Consider the following 18314-nt stretch of genomic DNA (forward strand, 5'->3'; position numbering starts at 1 on the left):
CTCTGGCAGGTCCTTTGACCTTGACTCTCTTAATGGCAAAACCTGCTTGCAACAGAATGTCAATGATTTTGTTACCTTTCTCAAAGACTTCCTCAGCAGTTTGGCCCCACACAATGATGTCATCGATGAATTGGATGTGCTCTGGAGCTTTACCTTTCTGCAGTGCATTGTGGATGACTGAGTGACAGATGGTTGAGCTGTGTTTCCACCCCTGAGGCAAATGGTTTGAATTGGTTGTGGCAATTAATGGGGCAGGAATTATAAAATCTGTAGTTAATTTTATTTCCAGAAAGGCCCACCCACAACTATACACAAATTTGTTAAATTTGGGTTCTAATTCAGTTGGGAAAAGCTTATGGATTTTTATGGATGCTTATGGACAATTCATTCATTTAGGAGAATCAGAAAATTGGGAAAGTTTAGCCCCAAAAATGCCTTTGCCCCACTTACAAATAGGTAGCCTGGAGCCCAAGGAAAAGCCTGTTCTACTCACTGCAGTGGAGGAGAACTTTCAAGATAGTCACTGGCTCCTTTGTGGCAGTGTTGGAACTGCTCATACGTTGAGAGGCTTCTAGATCTTCCCAGGATGCTGGGAAAGAGGCAGCTGATCTTTGACCTGATCCTGGTTCCTCTTGGCATGGAGGTTTGCAGAGGTGCGTAGAGCACAATGTCAGTGGCATTTCTTGCCACATCATGAGGCACTTAAATGCCTTCTCGTGGGAAACTTGAGGCACTTAAGTTTCCAGGTAGTTTAAGCCCAAAATATTAGGGCTAAGCTTGTCCAAATCATGAGGCAGAGCAAAAGATGTTGTCCAAGAGTTGTGAGGCAGAGGCAGCAGGGCAGAAGCAGCACACACTGAAGTGAAGCAGTGAGGCAGAAGCATCAAGGCAGAGGCAGCCCAACTGCTTGCATCTTAGCTCAATATTATTTGCCTGAGAGTAGTGGCTCCTTTGGCCACAGAGATTCACCAATCAAAATGACAAATGCAAAACTGTCCTTATTAGGTGAAACCAGGGCTTGCTCACCCTTATCTTAGGCAAGACACCAACAAGTACCTAAATACCTGTGGGTACCTTTAAATCATTCTTTGTCAGATGTTTGGTCTTAGATTGCACCTTTGCAGGAGCAAGAAAGATGGTAGAAGTACCTTCTAGTGGGTCTGAATCACTGAGGGTCTGACCTGATGCCTGTGAGTTTGAATTTGATTTAGTGTTAGAAGCCTGAGGATTTGAACTAGCTGCAGAATTACGAACAGCTGAAACCTGGCCAGCTTGGGCAGAAGAAGCCCTCTGGCTGTCTGCCATGTTATTGGTAGATAACGTACTCTTGGTCTAATTCCCAGAATCTGCTGTGGCTGTGTCCCTTTCTTCTCCCCCTGTAGGAATTTTAGAACCATTGTTTATAGAACACAAAACAGATTGTTTTCCTTCTATATCAGGAGCTTGTGAACTGTTAGAAATCTGCCTCTTTCATTTTCTTAAGGCAGCCATGTGTGAATTTTTCATACACAAAGATACCGTTAGTGCGAAACCCAGAATTATTCGGGTGCTATTCATACATGATAAATGTGCCACTGTATTATGTGTGTAGAACTCAATACAGGGATCTGGGAGTTCAGTTTTAGGCCAGACAACATGCATTAAAGCTGTGGGAGGAGGAAGAGGAGTTGCAATATTTCCTGACTTATTAAAAGCAAAGTTGATAGTAATTTCAGTAATATTAAAGCCAACCCATCTGAGAACATAATCTCTAAATTCCAGGAACATCTCTTTAAGCTGTCTCTATATCATATAAAAAAATCAGTGAGCTAATTTTCACTGTCAAACAATAGTAGAAAAAACATATCCCTAATGGATAAAGAATAGAAAATAAAATGTAAAATAACTTCATCTTAACTTCCAGACTTAAATAGCAACCAATCAAATTGAGCTAGCCCCATGTTGAAGCAGCAAAATTAAGATGTGATGGTTTGGGAGTTACCCACCCATCCCACACTTAAAAAAAATCACCCAGACTAGACTCAGCCAGCTGGAAGTTAAGGAATGAAGCTATATTTACAGCTTAGCACAATTTACAAGCATGCATATATATACACAGTTATATGCAAGTTAAAAGTAATACAGAAACACAATACTCCTCCCAGAAATCAGATCGCCAGGAGCACTCCCAACCCAAGCCTCATTGCCCCTTCCTTTTCCTCCTTCCCTCCCTTCAGAAATAACCAGATCAACCCGTGTTTGTCTCACATGATAAACCTGGAGAGATCTGAGGTGAGATGTCAAAAAGACAACAAGTAGGTTAGAGGAAAAGTGTTAGGTCAAAGAGTTAAGGCGGAGGCAACTGCTGATACCAGACCACCAGAAAGAAGGAATAGAACTGAGAGCTGAGCAGTGTGTGAGAAGTGTCCTATCTATATTTTGACTAGTTGTGTTTCTCAGCAGAAAAATGAGAGCTATAGGGTACTGCTGGGTTTTTTTCTTCTCACAGCTAAGGATTTAATTTCTCTCAGTAAGATATTCCAATTAGCCTCAAACCAGCACACTCCATCCATTTGACACCCACCTGTCAGATCTCCAGGCAGGTCCCTTCCAACCCCTACCATACTGTGATAGTAGCAAACTTGATGTTAGCTTCTAGCTATAGAAGGCCACTATCACAAAACAACCCAGCCCTCCCTTACCTAATTTGATCATTCTAAACCATGTACCACACAAGAAGACCCCAGGGTCACAGAAGTCCCTTTGGAACATAAACAGGGGCTTCTGAGCTCTAGAAATCAGCTTCCTCTAAACTGTTCATCACATTACTATTTCCTATGCTCCTGCTCTGGCAGGGGAGTTGGACTCGATGATCTATGGAGGTCCCTTCCAGTCCCTAACACCCTGTGATCATTCAGAATCCAAAGCTCACTCTTGCATATCATGCTGAGCTGCCAGCACTGCTGACACGCTGACTTCCGTATGCATGCTGGAGTGATGACTGGAAAATAGCTAAGACCCTGCTCTTGAGTCAAGCTGTGTGTGCATGGACCCCTGAGCTTGTGGTGCACAGCTCCATGCATGCTGTGCCACTAAGGGATCTCCAAGTCAGGAAACAAAATATTAGCTTTTAAACATGTACTTCTTGCTTTCTCTTACTGTAGACATGTGAAATGCATTTTTGCTCAGATCCAGAGAATGTTTTCCTGTGTGTTACTGACCATTGATTCCCTGAGCACTGAATGTCAAATTCATTAGCACGGTCTTGTCCACTGCAAATGGGTGAGGAGGAGGAAATATTCTCTCCCTAATAGAATTAGTAACTACACAGTGGTTTGCAACATGACCTCAGAATGCATGATGCTGCTGTTTGGCCTAATCTTTCAGGACATGGCAAGTTCCAGGGTATTGATCATTTCAGATTAAATTTAGTTCCTAAATTTGAATTGGTCCCTCTAGCTCTGCTGTCAGATTAATAGTGGCAACAAGAAAGATATCTTCCCTGCTTAGGTATAAAACATTCAGGCAGAGGTTTGGCCCATCCCCCAGTCACAGCACTTTCACAGCATTAACTGCTTGTTGACCATGGGTAAAATGATATTTGAATGGCTATGAGGTTTATGCTGGCCATTTCCATTTCATTTTGCAAATCAAATCTCCGTAGCTGGGATCCAACATCTTGGCTGATGGGATTAAAAGATGAGTCATTTAGATGAGGGAAATAGATTATGCACATTCTCAGATCTGAAAAATGCCCAACTGTTCCATTTCAACTGTATTCAAGCATGCCTGAGAGCAGCTTTCGGCCCACATTTGCAAGCTTTTAATGTTGTTACCACTCCTCTGTGCATGACTTTCTACAAAGTCATACACCTAAATTACAACACTGCCTGTGGCAAACAGTCCCCTCAGTACAAGAAGAGGTTTGTGTGACTGACCCAACATGGGTCTCTATGCACATACTCACCTGCAGGCTCGCATCTGGGGCAGGGAGGGCAGTAATGGTGTGAGAAGGCTGCAGAGGTGCCCATCTCTAGAAGCCTCTTCCAACCCCTAATATTCTGTGAAACTCAGCAGATGTACTCTTTCTGCTGATGCACAGAACAGAAGGGACTCCTGCTGTTTGCTGAGTGCTCAATCCACCCTGTTCTGACCAGACACTTACACAGAGTTTTGATATTTAATACAGACAGAATGACTGCCAAGTTTCACTGCTTGTTAGTTAACCTATCATCAGGGAAACAATCTGTCTACTGGATACCTCCTTAGGTGAAGCTAACTGAGGCATGCTGCTTGCAAATACTGTAGTGGTGTAGGTGTTTGCTACTGAAATGGGTGACTTAGAAACAGTATTTACTCTGTAAGGGAATAAAGTAGCAAACTAGTTATAGAGGTGGGCATTGTTCCAAAAGCACAGGCTGCTGACTGAGAACAAGGTAACTATGGCATGCAGAGAATAAAGTATAATAAAACTCATTTTCTGCTGTTGTCTCTACTCCCTCTTTCCCAGCTGTAAATGTGGCCCCATATCCTATCCCCCAAATTCCTTCACTGCCACACCAATGACACATCTTCATTTCTGGTGGCAGTGCTTCCAAAGCCTTGGCCCCTACAGGAGAAAGACAACATGGTCACTTCACTGGCACACTGCAAAGCCAGTGCTTTACACACCCCAGAGAGAAGGAAATTGGATCAGGAGAGTATTTATAGGTTATTCTGTTGGAATTTCTGATTGCTTTGGAAAAAATCAACAACTAGGAATTACACATGAAACAGTTGTGCCTTTCTCCCTCCTCTGAAAGAGATTTACATGGCAAAAAGAGACATTCAGCATTCAAAATTTTAGGCTGTCAGAACAAAAGTTGCCTGCACATTTTTAATTCTCTTCCTCTGTGCTTATGAATTATGAAAGAAGAATTCTTTCTGAGCTGTTCCCATGGCCTGCTCCTCTAAAGGTTGTCAGACTAGATGATCTAGATAGGTCCTTCTAGTTTTGTAACCTCTGGAGCCCTGATTTAAACCGACATGATCACACACCGTTTCCCTCTCAGCCATGCCTACTCCAGAGCACCAGGTAGACCTGCACCCTGGCTGAGTTAGTTTGCTGCTTCTGGGCTAACTGTTCCATTTGTGAGAAATATAGGGTGGAATGGGGAAGCTTTAGAAAGGATAACTGAAAAAGGACAGTCACTCTAGGGAGCTGGATTCTCATCCTTGACTCTGTTGCTGTGTAGTGTAAATTTAGACTGGGTTTCCACGTGCAGCTCTTCACTTGAGAAAATATAAGTTGAGTTAGTGATCACTTTATTGGATTGATTGAGCATTTAAAATTGCAACTGAAAGCAAAATGATCTGTGTTTTGTACACAGATGCTAGCACTGAAGGGTAACTGAAAGGAGGATGGTGCTGGTCTTTTCTGCCAAGTAACCAGCAACAGGATGAGAGAGAATTGGTTGAAGTTGTGCCAGGTGAGGCTTAGATTGGACATTAGGAAAAACTTCTTCACTGAGAGAGTGGTGAGGGATTGGAACAGGCTGCCCATCCATTATATCACAGTATCACCAAGCTTTTTCCCACAGTGATGTGTTACCTACAGAAACCGGAGAGATATATCAAATGTAGCTATTGTGACTCAAAGCTCTTCTTAGACAGACTTGATCTGGTAAAACAGTCCTTAAAGTCCCTTCCAGTCCTTATAATTCTATGATTACTAAATATAATGGCTCAAACCTACACATACACCTTTCACAGAAGCATTTTCCAGTGTCTGTATCAGATGCATGAGTTCTAATGCAAGGACTAGCTTAGGGTTCTTTGGGGAGTAAAGTCACTTGTAACAATGGCCTTTAGTAAAGAAAGGAAACGTTCGATTATCTACCAAACTTAGATTCACTGCTCCTCACCTTCTGAGGTGACAAGAGGTCTCTGAATCTTCCTACACTGGGAGAATTTTTCTGTTAAGATGTAGGTTTGTTTTTTAAACTGTGTCACTAAAGAAAGGTTTTTAGAAGCTGCATCTGATTTACCAGTTTATTATGCTGATAGCAATTTGGCAGGCATGACGATGCATTGACACAATCCTATGACCTTAAGAGAAATTATAATAGCTTTCATCAAGCAGCAACTGCAGTGGCATATTGCACAGAGCTCAGTGTGTTCAGTCACTAGGCATTTGTGCCCATTGCCTAAAATAGAATGTCTTCCTGTCATGGGTTAATCCCTCTTTGGCTCTGATCCCGACTAGATTACTAGTTACAGCATGCTATGAAAGACTGCTGTGTAAGGCAGCTATTTCACTTAAGTCACTACGTTCTCTGCCCACTAAAAGGTTCTTGGGCATCTGTTATCAATGTGGGAGATAATTTCATTGTCTTTGATGAAGCTTGCAATATAAATGTTAATAATTATTCTTTATTATGTATTAGAACGTTCTTCATCTTCAGTACATTTTGAATACTAGGGAAGGAAATGGGTCTTGATTTTTGCCTGGGAGTTCCAATCAGTGTGTGTTCATAATTAGAGCACAAAATGTGTTCAGGCAGCTTGTGTCACCTTTTTTTTTTTTCTTTCTTTTTAAAAAATTCTCAGAGTCCAAACTTCGTGACAGGACTGCAGCAATAGCTGTGGTCTGCTTCACGCTCACCTGAAGGTCAGTAAATACCAGCACTTGGCAAAGGGAAAGGCATACTCAAACCTTTCCCTGTAAGAAAAATGAGTTCAGTTCACTCAAGTTTATGTCCCTATTTGAAGGAACCTTTCGCTGACACTCAATTAATTGAATTTTCCTGAAATGAATGTGTGTAGAAGCCAAGTCATAACCTTTAGAAGGTTCTTCTGTCCCTTGGTTTTAGTGCCAAGCAGGGATACACTTAGAGTGCTTGGCTTTTAAGATTTACTAAACACTGATCTTTATCAAACCAGCTCATTTTGAAATGCTCCAGCTTCATGTTGAAATCCCTGTCCTTGTGTGCAAGTCAGCACAATTGTGTAGATTGGAAGTGTTTAAGCTGCCAGATCTTGGTGAAAGGCCTGGAACACAAACTCTATGAAGAGAGGCTGAGGGAGCTGGGGTTGTTTAGCCTGGAGAAGACGAGGGTCAGGGGTGACCTCATTGCTGTCTACAACTACCCGAAGGGAGGTTGTAGCCAGGTGGGGGTTGGTCTCTTCTCCCAGGCAACCAGCAATAGAACAAGGGGACACAGTCTTAAGTTGTGCTGGGGGAAGTATAGGCTGGATGTTAGGAGGAAGTTCTTTCCAGAGAGTGATTTGGCATTGAAATGGGCTGCCCAGGCAGGTGGTGGAGTCACTGTCCCTGGAGGTGTTCAAGAAAAGATTGGATGGAGCATTTAGTGCCATGGTCTCATTGACTGGCTAGGGCTGGGTGCTAGGTTGGCCTGGATGATCTTGGAGGTCTCTTTCAACCTGGTTGATTCTATGAATGGAAATGGCATTGTATGATGACCAGAAGTTAACCAGATGTGGGAGCTTCATGGGCAAATTCTGAAACATTCAAACTATTAAACATTGCTCAATGGGGATGAAAATGTTACCCCAAAGGTCCTGAGTTCACTATGATTAGAGATAATTTTTGAGGAGATTAATTTGTTAACGTCAATGAACAAAAGGGAGAAAAGCCTATGAATACAAACTGCTATCACTTGCAATAAAGATAGATAAATTAAAGGAGGTGGAAGTGGGATTTTTGTTTTGCTTTTGTTGGTTTGATTTGGGGGTTTTATTTGTTTTTCAAATTTGAACCCTATTGTTATGATTCCCCTCCCCACTTTATTCTGTTTTGGGGTTAAGCACAAAATAGGGATGGACTGATCAAGAATGTTGCAAAATTGCATAACAAAAATGCAAAACCACAATGAGAACCCAAATCCCTCTGTAAATCTGAGCTGGTTTGTCAATGTGTGTCTTTTGTACATCAACCCAAGCTCACCGTGCCAGAAAAGTCAGATAAAAGTGAGCTTTGACCCTAAACATATGTGATCCTGCAAGAGTAAGTCCTGCTGACAGATGAGGCATAGAGCTTGCAGAGGTCTCAGACTGAACAGGCTCATATGGAAGCAGCTGAGACTTTGGGTGTGGTATAAATCACTAAAGCAGTGCTCAATTTTTATCCACTTATCCTTGAGTTTTGCTCTTTTTTTGGTGGATGTTTAACTGTTGCAATCCCCAGGTCCCTCAGAGACATCAGAAAAGGGTCATAAAGCCAGGCAGTCTGTGAAAGTTTGTGTCAGTTATTCTGGGGAAGATGTAATAAAAAATGCCAATGAGATAATAAAATCAGGTAAATCAGAGACTTTTGTTTTTATATTGAGCAGAAGGAATATGGTTCCGTTTCTCAAAGAAGAGAAGGTTCAGTATTAGGGCCGCAATAGTGAATGGTGACATCTGAGCTTTCAAGGTCGACTGGAGTCGACCTGCCAAAATCAACAATGCTGTGTCACACCTGTCAGAGCCTACAACACCATAATGGCCCTGAAGTAAGCCATGTTAACATCCAAGTACTCAACAAACCGAACAACGAGGTCTCTGCTCTCCCTGCCCATCGTTGCAGTCATTTGTTCAATTAGTTGGTTTGCCTCGGTTCTAGTTAAAGTGACTTAGAAGCGCTTAATGCGCACTGGAAGGATGAAGGAGAGAAGTGGTTCTGCTGAGGGTCTGGGCAGTTGTCCGAAATTTCTGTCTCTTGTAACAGACAAAATTGGGTCTGACTCACAGGAAAAAGCGCAGGATTACAGGGAGAGCTGCTGCTAGCTGGCATGGAAACAACAAACTACTTTTTTTCTAGAGCACGGTAGTAAATGCTTCTGTTAACAGTTTCAGCCATTGCTGACTGTGCAGATGTGTTTGTGTGAGCAAAGATGTCACTTTCAGCAGCCTATTTTGCAGCATGTATTTCTAAATCAATTAGAAAAATACATCCTAACCTCAGTGTGGTTTTAACAGTAAAGAGGCAAATTTTCGTGGTATGCACTTGGTTACTTTTAAGTTCATCCAATATCCAGGTGATGACTTAGGTTTTCTGAACAGCAGATGTTCAAAAGTTGGAAGGCAAAAGCTGACTAAGAAAGCTGCCTTGGTAGCAGTGCAGGTTATAAATTCAGCATAGACAATCTGTTCTCCAAAACAGAGCTAAAGTGATTTAAAAGGTTCATCAAGGTCACTGAAGAATACTGTGCAGGACTGCTCCAAAGCACCAGCTGTCCAGACTGTCGACTCTTGCTAATGAACTGTGGAATCTGTAGAAAGCAAAACTAATGCTGGTTGAAGTCTGAGGAGCTTGGAACCCCAGTGGGTGGCAGCTATTAATTTATTTCCTATGATAATATCATCTCTGCAGTATGGGACAGTGCCTGCCTGTCTACAGCAGTGACTGATAAGTTGCTGATGCCATTCGTACAAATATCTGACAGATCTGAAGCCCTCTTCATGAGCAAAGTAGTTGTTAGAGCTTTCATGTTTGTTTACTCTAGTAAATCCTGTGGTTTAGCTACAAACAAAGCGTGCAGACTGTTCCTGAGTCCAAGAGGAATTAGGACGTTGTCTTTGGGCTAGTGTGGGTTTGAATAATCTCAGAATTTAAGTAATCTCCTCCACAACCAGAGGGTGTGCTTTGGGGGGAAGAGAAGGAAGTCTTTTTGTAAAAGAAAATGCTACCTGACACTGTATTTTATAAGGAGCCTAGCACCAGTTTTGTCTTAGCTGTGTGAAAGGATGCTGACAGAATCAAGTTCCTCCCTGAAGACAAAGGAGAAATGCAGAAGTTCTAGAGCTTTGGGGAATTTAGATTTGAGCTGAGTGCTAAGCTTCCTGTCCTTATAAAGACCAAGGATTTGTAATTACAGAACCACAGAATGTTAGATGTTGGAAGTGACCTGCAGAAATCATTGGGTCCAACCCCTCTGCCAAAGTATGATCACCTAGGGCAAGCTGCAGCAGAAGACATCCAGTAACACATGCACATCTCCAGAGAAGGAGAATGCAGACACTGAACGCAGAGCATAGACTGTCCTTAAGCATTATAAGGTAGGCAAATGTTGTCTACATTGCAAGTGCTGTCTACAGGCAGCAGCAGCTGAACTGGGGCTTTGGAGAAATGCAGTGTATTTCCCCATAAGCAACTATTTGAAGTGGTAGTAGATTGGCTGGATGGTCTTTGAGGTCTTTTCCAACCAGATAAACTCTGTGATTCTGCAGTAGATGCTAGGGCAAGAAACAATAGTCACTATAGAGATCTGCTTTGCAGTGGCTGTAGAAAGCCACTCAATTATTCAAGCATGGAGCTGTGAAATATGTCTCTCAAGAAGGGCATACAAGCATTAATGATTCTCCTCAGTTCCTTCCTGATAACGGAGAATTCAGAACAAATAACATCCAGCCTGCACGGACGAATAGGGAAGGGTGTTTCTGGACAAACAGCTCTTCTGTCTTATGCAGGACTTTAAGTGTGATCATTTTAGGGAAATAGAGAAGAAATACTAATTTCTCAGCCAAACAGTTTCCCACCACAGGCAATAAACACTGGCAGCAACTCCTGTATCTTTTGTCTTTTCACTTGAGAAGAAAGGTCTTAAAAGCTGCAGTGTTATTTAGGATGTTTTGAAAGAGCTTACCTGAAAAAAACAGTGGAGGTGACACTTTTCATTTACAATACTTTAGAATCTGTCAAACACCATAAGTGTGCATCTAGAGCAGAAAAAAGCAATAACATCTAAGACCTCTCTAACACAGCAGCAGAAAGATGCTCAACTTGTCTGGAGCTCAAGAGTGTGTCACTTGAATATCTGGGTAAAGAAATAAATTAAAAAAACCAAACGTTCCAGTGGACTACAAATTAGAGTGAAAATGTTACCATTTTAATGACTAATGGATTCCTAATACTTCATCAATGATTTAAAGATCATTTAACAGTCATTTCATGAGAAGTCTTTGTTTTGTAAGACATTACTGCTTCTATAGCAAGTTACCCTCCTAAGCTGAAACGTATTTGAGGTTTGGAGTTTTTTTCGTGTTAAAACTTCAGAAATGATCTGGTTGGCTTAAGATCTCCTATTTAACTTGGGAAATTTTACCCATAATTTCAATAATTTGAAAATATCACTCCAGTGATTTTTCAGGACTCTGAGCACCATCATGATAGAATTTAACTATCAGCAAGTTTCATTCTCACTAATGGGTTCCTAGCTTTAGATGAAGCCGTTGCAGAAAGGATGAAGGTTACTAGTAATGTCTTTTACAGGGTAACACATACTCTAACTTCTCCCTGTCCATAGGATCCATAATTATAAATCTCTTACCACTAATTTAATCAGGAGCAAACCCTGAAGGGACTGCAGTGAACTACTGACAAAATCGTTGTAACTCATACTCTAAAAACTGTTGATGGTTAGAATAGTAAAAAACAAAAAAGTGCAGTAAGAATAGTTGTTAGAAATGGTAGGACAAGGGGCAATGAGTATAAACTACAGCACAGGAAGTTCCACCTCAACATGAGGAAGAACTTCTTGACTGTAAGTGACATAGAGCACTGGAACAGGCTGCCCAGAGAGATTGTGGAGCTGCCTTCAGGAGACTTTCAAGACCTATCCGGATGCATTCCTGTGTGACCTGTGCTAGATCCTAGTCTTATTCTGGCAGAGAGGTTGGACTTGATGATCTCCAGAGGTCCCTTCCAACCTCTAACATCCTGTGATGCTGTGAAATATTTGTCTAGGTAATAATGAGCAGACAAACCTCAAAGGTGGAATTAGGTTGATTGTCACATGAGACACGATGTCGCTGCAGCCCATGTTAGAAGGAGAAAGGAAATAAAGGAGTCAGTCTCTCTTATTATTTAGATTTACCGATTCTTCATTTAATGAAGCACTAGGTCTGAACTGGATGGGTTACAGTTATTACTGGTGTTGTACAGATAGAAAATCTGTCAGCATCATTAGGCATCAAACTTTTGTCTCAAGACTGTGAATCATTCCGTGTTTTGTTGCTTTTCTTCACTTTTGCATGTCTGGGCTTGCATTTATTTTAGCAGAGTTATTTCAGCAGAGGTGAGCTTGCTAGAGTCCCCATTGAGCAAGACAGCTGCATGGCATTTGATTTCATTTGTGATGCTAAAATTCCCAGACTTCAGCTCTGATGGACAACAGATAATGTTCCCTAGAGAAGGACTTGGAGCATTCTTAGTGTAGAGGCTTCAGACCAGAGAATAGTGTGCACTGGAACAGACTGCCCCAAGGGGGTGGTGGAGTCTCCTTCTGTGGAGTGTCTCCTTCTGTGGAGTCATTTGAAACCCTCCTCGATGCATTCCTGGGTGGACTACCCTAGGTGATCCTGCTTTTGGCAGGGGAGTTGGACTCCATCTCTGGAAGTCCCTATCAATCTCTAACATTCTGTGATTCAGTGATTTGTAAGTCTGAGAGCTTTGGTAGTCCTTGTGTTAATGAAAACCTGAATTTTACCTTGTCTCCACTCTTGCTTATGTGCCCTGTAAGCAGCTGAAAAAGATGCTTAAACGTTAAGTTTTTATTTCTTTATTCAAAACAGAGATTGCAGTAAATTGCATATTAAAGAGGAAAAAAAAAAAAAGTGTTTGCTATTTCTGTCTCCCCAGAAGGCACTGAACAACCCTTGGATTTATTTTTGCATTGGTAGCAGTTATAGAAGCAACAAAGAAATTACAGCAGCGCTTACTAGACATGGATATATTTTCATCTTCAGTTTCTCATTTGGAAAAGCTTTTGCTTTCTGAAATGATTTCATTAGTAGGGATTCCTCAAAATCACACTCTTCCTTCAATTAAGGGATGAATTCCTCAGCCTCTGTTCAAAGATGTGTATATTTCCAACAGCATAAAATAATTAATTAAAAAAAGGAGTGTTGCTCTTTGGTATGCTACTTGTACATCACTAACATGACAATACAGAAATATCTGTCAGATAAAATCCCTCCTGATACATAATTTTGTGCTTCTTATAGAATCATAGTATGGTCTGGGTTGAAAGGACCTCCAAAAGTCATCTAGTCCAACCCCTTCTGTGGTCAGCAGGGACATCCTCAATTAGATTGCCCAGAGCCTTGTTGAGCCTCATCTTGAATATCTTGCTTGAGGATGTGGCTTAGGGTGCACCTTGTAGAGTAGGGATATCAGTTGGACTTGGTGATCCTGAGGGGCTTTTCCAACCAGAATGTTTCTGTGATTCATCTCCAGGGATGTGGCCTCAGCTACCTGCTTGGGCAATCTATTCTGGTGTCCTCATGGTTCTTAGCATCCAGCCTAAATCTGCTCTTCTTTCATTTCAAACCATTGCTCATCCTGCCACTACAGGCTTTTGCAAGCAGTCCCTCTGCAGCCTTCTTGTAGCCCCTTTCGGGTGCTGGAATGTCATTATTAGGTCTCTCCTAAAAATTAGTAACAAAGGTATTAGAATTACAAATTCCTGCTCCATAAGAGCTGTAACTACAGTTCTCTGCTTTTCTAGGCTCTGCTGCCTAGATTTCTGCTTTCTGAGTGTGCTACAGAAGATGAGGAGGAGGGAGGACATAAGGGAAATGAAAGAATTACAGTTTAAAAGAGTGACTTTGAAACACACATGCTAGCCTGTAGGCATTTGTTAAGAATGAGAACATCAGTGCATTATTTAATGGGTTTTACACTTAGAGAGTTGTCTTTAAACCCATTGTGTCAAAGGTGTTTTTTAATTATCTTTTTTTTTCCCAGTTGCATGATTTTTCATCAGCTTCTTACTGGTGCATAGTAAAAAATAAAAAAAACTACTGTGTGTCCTAGATCCACCAATCCTCAGGGTGACTGTGCTCTTGCAGCCATGATCTTGTAGAGAAGAGATCCTTACAAACCACCCACCTGCTGTCTGTGCTCTGACAGCTGCCTTAATGCAACCAGCCAAGAAGGAACTTAACATGCGCAGCTTAGAGCTGCAGGCTCTGCCCCAGCGTTGTCTAAAGCTGGTTGCCCAGAAGCCAACACGTGTTCTCCTCTCAGGTGTCTGAGCAAGGGTAAAAGAAAGAAAATACAAAGAAATATGGATGGAAAAAAACTAAATTATCCTTTCTCTCTCCTCCTCAAAAAAAAAAAAAAAAAAAAAAAAAAAAGAGAGTGGTGATGAAAATGAGTTTAAATAATAAAGAAAAAAAGAAAGATCCTAAGGTGGGGAAGGTGCCTGGGAAAAACAGGGTGTAGGCTAGTTCTGAATAATTTAGATGTCAAAAGTCTAAAATTTAGAAGCCAGATGTCTGCTCTAGAGAGACCACACCTGGAATACTGTGTGCATTTTGGGGCTCTCCAGTTCAAGAGAGACTGGGACCTGCTGGAGACAGTTCAGTGGAGAGCCCTGAGGATGACTGGGGGACTTGAGCATCTCTCTTACAAAGAGAGACTGAGAGCTCTGGGTCTTTTAGTTTGGAGAAGTGAAGACTGAGAGGAGATCTATCAATGTCTACAAATATCTGAGGGTTGGATGTCAAGTGGCTGGGGCCAATCTCTTTTTGGTGGTCAGCAGCAATAAGGCAAGGAGCAAGGGCTGCAAACAGGAACATAGAAGTTTTCACCTCATCATGAGGAGAAACCTCTTTACAGTGAGGGTGGCAGAGCCCTGGTGCAGGCTGCCCAGAGAGGTTGTGGAGTCTCCTTCTCTGGATACTTTCAAAACCCTGCTGGATGCCTTCCTGCACAGATCGTAAGGGGTCCTGCTTTGGCAGTGGGGTTGGACTGGATGATTTCCAATGGTCCCTTCCAACCTCTAAAGTTCTGTGATTGCATGCAAAGTCAGGAGCAGAAGCCTAGTTCCATCAGCAAAATTCATGTCAAACTGCTAATGTTCTGAGATATTTACCTGAGGAATCACAGGATCCAAATTACAACTGTGATTATGTGTGGAATATTGGATGATTACCTATGAAAACCCTTCATCATTTGACAGCTGACTGGGATATGCTCAGTGATTGCGTAGAGACCATCAACAGAACTTACTAGTAAGGATCTAAAGGAAATATGAGGAATGACACAGTGCTCAATGTCCCATATTTCTTTTGTTAATTGCCCATATCCCTTTTTAATGCAGGGAAGTAAATCCATGAGGCAGCTCAGAGTTAATTGTAGCTACTCAGTTTATGTCTTTGCTGTGTTTCCATCATCTGCTTCCTTCATTTATTTTTTTCCTTAATAGTTTTAGAGTGGTGTAGTAAAATCTCACACGGACACTCAAGTGGTAAACATTGTAAGACTGACTAAGTGTTTTGTTAGGGAAAATGAGCTTGCTTGCCACTGCAGCGATGTGTGACACGAGGCGGTGGTGGGAAAAAGTGGATTACATCTGTGATATCTGAAAGCTGCAGAGGGAGTTTTGGTTGTGCTTTCGTTAGGTGTGTGGCAAGAAAAATTACTTCAGGTGCTGCCTTGGTGACAGTCTTCCTCTGATCTCCAGGCTTGAAATCACAGAATGTTAGAGGACAGAAAGGACCTCCAGAGATTGTTGAGTCCAATCCCTCTGCCAGAGGAGAATCACCTAGGGAAGGCTGTAGTGGGTTTTAAAAGTCTCCAGAGAAGGAGATTCCACAACTTCTCTGGGCAACCTGTTCCAGTGCTCTGTCACCAAGTCATCTCCTGAAGGAGATCCCTTACGAGAAGATGCTGAGTGACCTGGGGCTTTTTGGGATCTCAGCAATGTTTATAAATATCTGAGGGCTGGGGTTCAAGAGGGAGGGGGCAAACTCTTCTCAGTTGTGCTTTATGACAGGACGAGGGGCAATGGATGGAAATTACAGTGCAGGAAGTTCCACTTCAGCATGAGGAAGAACTTCTTTACTGTAAGGGTCCCAGAGCACTGGAACAGGCTGCTCAGAGAGGCTGTGGAGTCTCCTCTGGAGACTGTCTAGATGTGTTCCTGTTGTAGATTCTATGGTCCTGCTGTGGCAGAAGGGTTGGACTCTATGATCTATGTAGGTCCCTTCCAGTCCCGAACATCCTGTGATCCTGGAGTGAATCTTGTAACTTGCTGTGCTTAAACCACACACTTTGACATGAATTACACTGCTCCACGAACTGGAGTAACCTCATAAATAATCCTCAGTCCCTCTTCATCACATCCTCTAGTGTTCTCTCCCATGCAGATTAGCACTCATTGGGTAAAAAACCAAAGGAGCTGCAGCCAATAAATGATGCTCTCTCTTTGTCAAAGGTGACAACAGTGACATTTCTTATACTACAGGCTGGAGAAGTCGAGCTGAATTATACATTACACATTAGCCATTCTGCAATGCCTGTGTTGAAAGCCATTATCTTCAGTCCTTTGGGAACTGCAAAGAACTAGAGACATGGAAGCTTAGAAGAAGGGGAAAAAAGAACTGAAACTCTTCACTTTTATTTTTTTTTTGCTAGAAGCAAATTTTAGTTTATTATTCAGCTCAGCTCCACTGTGCTCCACTTTCAGAGTTTCACTGCCTGTGTTCCACTTACAAAGCAAATGATAGCATGAGAAAGAAAGAGTCCTTTAAAGTAGTATTTCTTCAGGGGGACAGGTAAGTCCTCTGAACTTTAGACTAACTGTAAAGGAGCTGAATTTGCCAAAATAGTTTAGATGACTTTGCTTACCTTCTGTTTTTTTTTATTGTATTTTTTATTTCTACCTCTGAAACAAGCTTAATTGACCAAAACTTGATAGCCATTAATGTTGACAAGTACCAGTTGGGTCTACACTTGGAAGCTACTTATTTTGGACTCATTACACCATGAATTAAGTTAGGAATATAGTTCAGGTCACTCTGCGAGTTTACCTGTACTATTTTTCATATATGATTTGGGTTGGAAGGGACCTCCAAAGGTCATTCAGTCCAACTTCTTTGTAGTCAGCAGAGATATCCTCCACTAGATCAGGTTGCTCAGTGTCTTGTCCAGTCTGATCTTGGATATGTCCAGGGATGGGGCCTCAATTACCTCCCTGGGCAACCTCTTCCAGTGTTCCACAAACTTCATGGTGCAGAACTTGTTCCTAACATCCAAGCTAAATCTCCTCTTCTCTCATTTCAAACCTTTGTCCCTCATCCTGTCCCTGCAGGCCTTTGCAAACAGTCCATCTGCAGCCTTCTTGTAGCCCCTTCAGGAACTGGTGAGGGTGCTCTTCTCTGGTAGGCCTTCTCTTCTTCAGGTTGAACAACCCCAGATGGGGGAAGCAAATGGAGAACAGTTCAAGGTCAAGGCAGCAAATGATCTCCTTCCTTGCCCGCCTCCTCTTCCTCCCTCTTCCCCAACTGACACTGTGCAGCAGGTCTGAGGCTCTGCTTGGGGAAGATCGATCAAATAAAAACATTGCTGATGGGCAAAGGACAACAGAAATATGTCCAAGCTGAAAAAAGCCTGCCATCTCTATCAGAATGTCATCCATAAGGCAAAAAAGACAGGTTGTTAGGCATAGGTAGATGGCATGTAGGTGCTTTTGGAGCTACATCTCAGAATTTCAATCTGAGTCATTCCATCAACCCAAGTTTCTTCCATCAAACCAAGGATTTTCATTGTGGGGAGCAAATTGTAAGCATTCTACCATCTAAATGTTAGATATTTTAACTTGGAATTAGTCATAAAACAGCAATAAAAGTCTGACCATAGAGAATTGAAGTTTTGCCACTTCACACTCCAGTGGAATAATACCTTGAGAAAATGGTTGACTGGAAACAGATGCTAGCTGTTGGGATAAAATGCCTGTGGCAAGTTTAAGCAGACTCAAATCTATCTCATCTAAGCCTGTGCCTGACAGCAAAAGTAGAAACCCCCCCCCCCCCCCAGCCTTTCTGTTGCTTACACAGGTAGCATACGTTTTCTGATTAACTTTTGGCGGGGTAGGAGCTGCTGCAAGCTGAGAGGCTGCTCAGTATTATGGCAAGCAAGGGAGGGCATAATTGAGGCAAAAAATCTGATGAAATATGGCATATTTATTGTCACTGACAGAACATACTGTAGGGTTTGTGTGAATTGAAGGGAAGCACATATTGGCATTACCAGCTCTTAAGACCTCTGTTCAGGTGTTGGATATCTGTCACAAGTGATAAGGATTACCTGTCATCAGGAAAAAATAAAGCAAGCCTGGCAACAACAAGCAATGCCTTACATGGGAAAGTACAGGGTGCAGAACCAAATTCTTCACTCAAGGGTGGCAAGACTCTGGAATGGATTGTTCAGAGAGGTTGTGGATGCCCCATCCCTGGAGATGTTCAAGGCCAGGCTGGATGGAGCCTTGAGTAAACTGGACTAGTTGAGACCTCTGTGGCAGGGAGATTGGGTTAGATGATCTCTAAGGTCTCTTCCAGCCTAGGCCATT

The 18314-nt window shown here is 42.2% G+C and overlaps 1 long non-coding RNA gene across 1 annotated transcript in view; it reads left to right on the plus strand.

Annotated features, from left to right (window-relative positions):
* LOC135180781 (uncharacterized) overlaps window positions 1-18314 on the plus strand; it is a 59412-nt gene that overhangs the window by 13156 nt on the left and 27942 nt on the right. The gene's annotated exons all lie outside the window — the stretch shown is intronic.

The sequence above is a fragment of the Pogoniulus pusillus genome, chromosome 1 (assembly GCF_015220805.1).
Source record: "Pogoniulus pusillus isolate bPogPus1 chromosome 1, bPogPus1.pri, whole genome shotgun sequence".
Classification (NCBI taxonomy): domain Eukaryota; kingdom Metazoa; phylum Chordata; class Aves; order Piciformes; family Lybiidae; genus Pogoniulus; species Pogoniulus pusillus.